We start from the raw sequence: 7,170 nt of genomic DNA, 5'->3' as shown, positions 1-7,170 counted from the left end.
TGAATAAAAATATATTCTGACATGGTATTCTCACGAAGTCGATGGGCATTTACCAAGGATTAGAAAATAGCTCAGAGAATGAAGAGGAAGTCCATCCAGAGGCCATCACAGGATTAGTCCATACAAACCAGGACTTCTTCAGTCCTGATCACAAAATAATAAACCCTGAAATGGGCATATTAAAGTACAGTGAGACTTCAATCAAATAATGATGTCTCTTAGAAGGTTGGAAATGACTAATATTCTAGGAGGAAATTTACACGTTGAGAGAGAAAGGGGCCAGGGACCAAAACTTGTGGGAACATTTCATCTCAGCAGAGGTGGGAAAGCCCACCAAGGGGACAGAGCAACAGGAGTTGGAAGTGCAAGAGACCCAAAGGCAGCACTGACAGAAGAAAACAGCAACTTGGAGATAGTTGAAGACGTTGTTGAAGGTTAAAGTTTTAAAGATTTTTGAAGGGCTCAAAAAGATTAAGAACTCAGATAATGACATCTTTAGTATCAGAAAAGTAGATTATTAATGTCCTTTAAGAAAACAGCTATGTAGCAAGTTGGGTTCAGAAACCAAATTACAAAGCATAGGAGAGACTACTGGAGTAGAGGAAGTGAATAGCTATTGGTAATATCTTAGGGCATTTTCACTAGACATTTTCTTTTTTCTTCTATTACAAAAGTTTCTGTATTTTGCTTTCTAAAACAATATTATAAATGGGTTTATGTAATGAAAAATTCTTCGAAAATACCATTTCTATTTCAAACATGGTATCTGTTTACATGTGTGTCAAACTCATTTAAACATTTCCTACGGTAAAATGTTTAGATTCTCCTTTTTGTCAGAAAAGTGTATAAAATATTACCATGTATACCTTATTTAAAACTAGCATATATTTCTGTCATTTCTTTAGAAAAGATCCCTGGAGAATAAATTATTTGATTAAAGTTTATGAACTTGTTATAGACTCAACACAGACTAAAATTTCTGAGCCAATTTAGCCTCCCACCTGTAGAAGGTTGCAAATACCATCCTTATTAGTACTGAGCATTTTCAATTTTAGATTATTTGATATGTAGAAATGAAACTTTTTTTGTAACTCATTTTGATACCATTTTATTTTAAAATTTTATATAAGTATTTTTTATTGGCTTTCAAAATTTCTTCTTTGTTAATTGTCTGTGTTGTTTACCCATTTTCCATTGAAGAATATGTATTTTTTCAATGATTTATAAGATCAATTGTATAAATATTAAAGTTATTCACTCTTGTGATATTTCCCAAAAACCTCTGATCAACTATATTTATCTCTCTAGACAATGCCAACACTCAATTGCTCACAAAAATCATTTATTTCCTGTGTACAGCTCTTCAGGCAGGCTTTCTCTCTGCTGGGTTCAGCTGTGGTTGGCTGAACTTGTTCCAGGCTGCAAGTTGATCTTCAAGATCAGCTCCATTTGTCTCTGCATCCTCCTTGGACCAGTGGCTACAGAGAACTTCTCATGGGAGATGAGAGGAATGCAAAAGACAAAGCCAAACCATGCAAACACATTTAAAGACCTCCTTACCATTTTCCTACAAACTTTTGGTCAAGTTGTATTCATCAGCTGTTGCTGCAATAATGCTGCAAAACGAACAACCCCAGTACTCAGTGGCTTATCTATTTATTGTGTATAGGACTGCTGGTAGGTTGTAGCATTGTTCATTTCACTTCTGCTAACATTCCATCTGCAAAATAAAATCGTAAGGCAAGCTCATCATCAGTGTGGCAAGGGAATATAATTTACTTACCCTAGTGAGAGTACTACAAAGTTACATGGCAAAGGGTGTGGATTTTTAACTCTAAAATGTGAAGAGAGTGAAAAATTGGGAGGCTCTGATCTGCTACCTCAAAGTTTTTAGATTTGCTGTTGGGTTATGATTCTTCAGTGTTAACATTTTAATGAGGTCAGTCTATTATCAGTTCTTTTGTGAATTCATCCATGATATTTATGCATAAATATTTTAAAATGAAGTGGTTTCCCTAATATTCTAAAAATAAAAGTTATAGGTTTAATTTATCTTTAAAATAATATTTATTAAATGGAGAAACCACCTAAAAGTTTCTAAGTTGGTAAGTATTTTTATTAATTTCTAGTGTTAATGCAGTCTAGTATATATAATTTGTGCTTCATGGAATTACTTCTTATTAAGATTTTATTTGTGGAGTAGTATATGAAAAAATTTTTATAACACATATATATTTGAAAAAAAGTGAGGATAAAATGGTACAACCATGCTTATCTCTTTCACTCTTTAAATAAATAATAGCATCAGTCTAATCTCATATTTTTGTTTTATTCCCTTGAAAGTCTCTAGAAAAATTTTTATTTTTATCAATGGGCTCTGTAATCCTAATGTATTTTCATTTTTATATTTTGATGCTATGTGAACTACACTAATGATTTCTAACTATTATATCTTTGTTTTGTTAATCACTATAAATGACCCTTTTTTAGCCTCCTGAATTTTGTTTTGACATTTATTTTGAAACTAATGTTGCTTCCCTTGATTTCTTCTTACTGCTTGTGCCTGGCTGTGCCTCACACTGCAGATTGCCTTTTGCAGTGCCCACTCAGCCCCCTTCTAACATGCTTTCCTGTAAGTGGATTCACCTGAGCAAAACTTGGAAAATGGAAATGTCATATGCTAATACCTAAGATGCTAATACTTAAGATGCTAATTGGGAAATTGACATGCAAAGTGAGAACCAGTTTTAGTATGTGGCTAGCTATTAGGAAGATCTGCAGCCTCTTAGGTGCAAGCAGTGTGGAGAAGTGAGGTTGCTTCCAGAAGAGTCTTGTGGTGCTGTCGGATGTTTCTACAGGTCATGTTTGCACCTGGACAAAAGGCTGATGGGTATAAAATTCTTGATTCACACCTGCTTCCTCCAATTCTCTTTGGATGATGTTCCATCATTCTTAACATTCAGGATTGCCAAGAAAAACTGTGAGCTCAGTTTGCTTTTTTCCCCTTTTTAGGTAAGTCAGATATTTTAGAATGAGTGAGTAGTTAGGTGAATGTTCACAGGATTCTTTTTCTTTATTTTGCAGAGTGTTTCTATGGGAATGTGAGAAAGGGTCATAGAAACTAGGTCAACACTGCCACACCTGGAATTCAAATAATTTACTTAAAATAAAGTGTTATTTTCCATATACTCTTAGCTTCATGGATCCGCAGTTGGTTGAATTCACAGCTGTAGAACCCACAGATACAGAGGGCCGATTGATTACTGGTGAGATAAATCAAGGTTCAGAGGAACATGTAACTTAATGAAAATTCCAAGCTAGGAGCAGCAAAATCAAGACTTAAACCGAGGTTCTTTGATTTTGTGTGTGCTGATGTTCCCACAATATCATATAACTCTCTGATCTTACCAGCTAAATGAGATGAGTTCTATCACTCTTGCACCCTTGATTTCTCTGATATATATGGTAAAACAAATAAATAAGCAAGCAGAACCCACGGAATTATTTGTTACTCACTGCCTGACAAAGGAAAGAAATTCAAACACTTTGCAGAGACTATATTTCTCTATGAACTATATTAAAGAATATACAGATTCCTTTCTAAGGAACACCAAATGACATAACAGATGAATAACTTTACAGATTTTCAAAACATGCAGAAAAACTGATCAAATGCATGTTTCTCAATTTGTTATTTCCATAGGCTGAGCACATAATGATTTAATTTTTACTCAATACAAGCATTATTTGAGGAGTCTACAATAATAGGACCTACACATTTACCTTTAATGACTTACCTGAATGCAGAAGTGGCACTTGGGCATTCTGGAAAATAACTTCTTCCAATATCAGGTTTATTACATGAGCAACTTAATCAGCAGAAGCTGATCAGTCCAACGGTGATGAAATTTTCTAGCATGTATTTGTAGTGTTTGTGTGATTAAAGTGGGAATACTCTATGCTTTAGACATCATAGGTAGTGGAGGAGACTTTCCATAGCTCTGAAAATATAAGTGCTTGGCTTGTGTTTTCATTACCCATAAGTCCACCCAACCCACATCTGCAGCAATACTAGCACCTGATGGAATTTGTTAACCAGTTGAAAATTAAATCACAAAGTAGACCATTGCACCAGGAGATCTTGGTTCATGGCAAAATTAGTCTTTCTTTCATATGAGGAATCTGATGCCTTAAGTAGAAACTAAAAGTGAAAATTGCCATTTTCTCTCACAAAATAAAGAGGACATTTTAACTAGTCTATACCACTTGTAAAGATGCCACAGTTGAAATCCTCCTTTAAAGGGTATATTAACTTTGACAGTCTTAACGTTTCTATTTCAAATTAAGTGTCTGTATGGGGCAATCTTACACATGTTGAAATGTTTCCCAAACACGAAGTGTGATTATATTTATTTGACATTTACTCAGCAATATGTTTAACATATATACAAATGAGAAAAAATTTTAAGTCAATTCACATAAGTTATATCACTAATACAACTTTTCTAGCATTTAGCATGTCTGGAGAGTATCATCTCCAACATACTTTGTCAACTGAAATGATAAATAAAGCTTAACCCATTGTAACGATGCTATGCTAACTAAACATTATGACTCTCATTTGTTTATACTGCATTAAATTTACTCTCTTATAGTTGGGGAGCACTCTCCCCCGCAATGACCCAGCTTTGATTGTAGACCTTGTTTGGATCATTCTACTCTCTACACTCAAATTTCCAATTGCTTGAATTAAATTTAAATTCTTTAAAATGCCCAGAAATATGTGTTTCTCTCAGATATCTCCTCTCATGTACAAAGTTGAGACAGGCTTTGCCTAGTCCTTGATTGACACAGAAGGAATGAGAAGAGTTTAGATTCATTGGCAGCACCTGTTGGAATTTCTTCATATGCTGTTTAGTCCTGTTGTGGTTTCTTTCCTAGGCTAGAATATTACTGGTTAATTGGCTATAATAGTACAAATATTTCATATCCAGGTTAGATACAGTTAGGTGCAAACTAGATATCTAAATATTGAATGATCCATTAATACATATTAAGATATCTTAAAAGGGGGAGGGGCAAGAAGTCTGCTTCTGTACCTTCTGCTGTGAACTGGATGTTTGTGTTCCCTTAAAATTCATGTGTTAAAATCTAATCCCCAATGCGATGGTGTTAGGAGGTGGGACATTTGGGAGGTCAGGAGGATGGAGCCCTCATGAACGGGATTAATGTCCTAATAAAAGAGATCCCAGAGAGATCCCTCACCCCTTCTGCCACATGAGGACACAGTAAAAACACGGCTGCCTATAAACCAGGAAGTGGGCTCTCACCAGACACCACATCTGCCAGCACATTGATCTTGGACTTCCCAGCCTTCAGAACTCTGAGAAATAAATTTCTATTGTCAATAAGTCATTGTTAACAAAACAATGGTATTTTGTTATATTAATCCAGGTGACCTAAGACACCCTCCCAACATAAACAACTATAACACTCGTTGAAATATATTACAAAACCATTTCTGACATTAGATAACTGGCATCGAAGTACAGTGATCATTGAGAAAAGAAAAATATGAAAAGTTAATCCCACATTTGCTTTGGCATTCAGACTGCAAGCAGTATCCTTACTATGGCATAGGGAAGTAGTACTCAAGCAAAACAAAATGAGAGTTTTGCTAACCTGAGAAGACAAAGATAAGAATTCTTGGCTGTTGATTCAGATGAAATTTTGTGTGTCAGGATACTTAAAAGGAGAAAGTGTACAGAGAGGAACCCTGAAGTCTGCACATTGGTTCTCTTGAGTCCTTAGCTGGGACTGAGCTGTACATGCACCAGGCAAGACTACGTCACGCATAGTGGGGTGTGGCTCCTGGAATGAGAGCTGCACAGAGATACAGAGATGACACAGCTCAAAGATATGGAAATTCCAGTTCAGCCAGAATAGAAAGAAATGACTGAGCAACTTAGATATTTAGTGTAGACCCAAGAAAGGTGATGTTTTGGGAATCAGGAGCATGCCCTAGAGAAGGGAACAAGCCCTAGGACAAAAGAAAAATCCAATCCACGTCTGCTTTAACAAAGCATAATTCAATCCTGATAAGCTCAAGAGGATGTTCCAGTAATTTAATGGCTGTCCAAACAAAACTCAACACTCTTTAAAGGAAGACAACCTACCTCACACACTCTATAACAAAATATACACAGTGTTCTGTATATAGAAAAAAAAGAATTAATCATGCAAATAAAAACCAGAAAAATTGACCAACAATCAAGAAAAACAAAAACCAAAAAGCCAACCAACAGAAACAGACCCTGAAATGACCAAGATGTTGGAATTAGCAGACAGGATGTTAAAACTCTTACTGTAATGCTATTCAAGGATTTAAAAGAAAATATTAACATAATGAGGGAACAAAAAGGAACTATTATGAGAGGAATGGTAAGTATAAATAAGAACAAATGGAAATGGTAGACTAGAATAGTATGATGTCTGAAAATTAAAAAGGTACTAGATAGGACTGAGTGGATTTTGGAAGTTCTAGTTCTAGGATGGTAGCAAGAGGAGTCCTGTGGACCCCCTACCCAGAAAAACAAGCATAACTGATGAAAATTATTAGAAAAACCAAACCATTTAAAGTCTTGGGAAATTGTCCTAAGGCATATAGGAAATGAAAAAGTATCAAGATTATCTACTTAAACTCTACAGAACAGGGAGAGTATGTGGCATTTCAACTACAACCCACTCTTCTCTTCACTCTGCCCAGCTCAGCAAGATGGAAACTCCACTCCAGGTGGTTGCAGAACACAAGACTTCATCTCCCTCTGGGTCCCTGTTGAGGGATATAGTATTGCTATGATCTGAATGTTTGTGTCCCCCTAAAATTCATATGTTAAAATCCTAACCTCCAAAGGTGATGGTAATAAGAGGTGTGACCTTTAGGAGGCACTTAAATCATGAGGGTGGACTCCTCATGAATGGGATTAGAGCCTTTATAAAAGAGGTTCCAGAGGGATCCTGAACTCCCTTCCACTATGTGAGGATACAATGAGAATTCTGCAGTCTGGAAGAGGGCCCTTACCTGATCATGCTGGAACCTTATCTCAAACTTCCAGCATCTAGAACATGAAAAATAAATTTCTGTTTTTATAAGCTATCCAGCCTGTGGCA

The sequence above is a fragment of the Balaenoptera acutorostrata genome, chromosome 2 (assembly GCF_949987535.1).
Source record: "Balaenoptera acutorostrata chromosome 2, mBalAcu1.1, whole genome shotgun sequence".
NCBI lineage: Eukaryota > Metazoa > Chordata > Mammalia > Artiodactyla > Balaenopteridae > Balaenoptera > Balaenoptera acutorostrata.
This window is presented reverse-complemented; position numbering follows the sequence as displayed.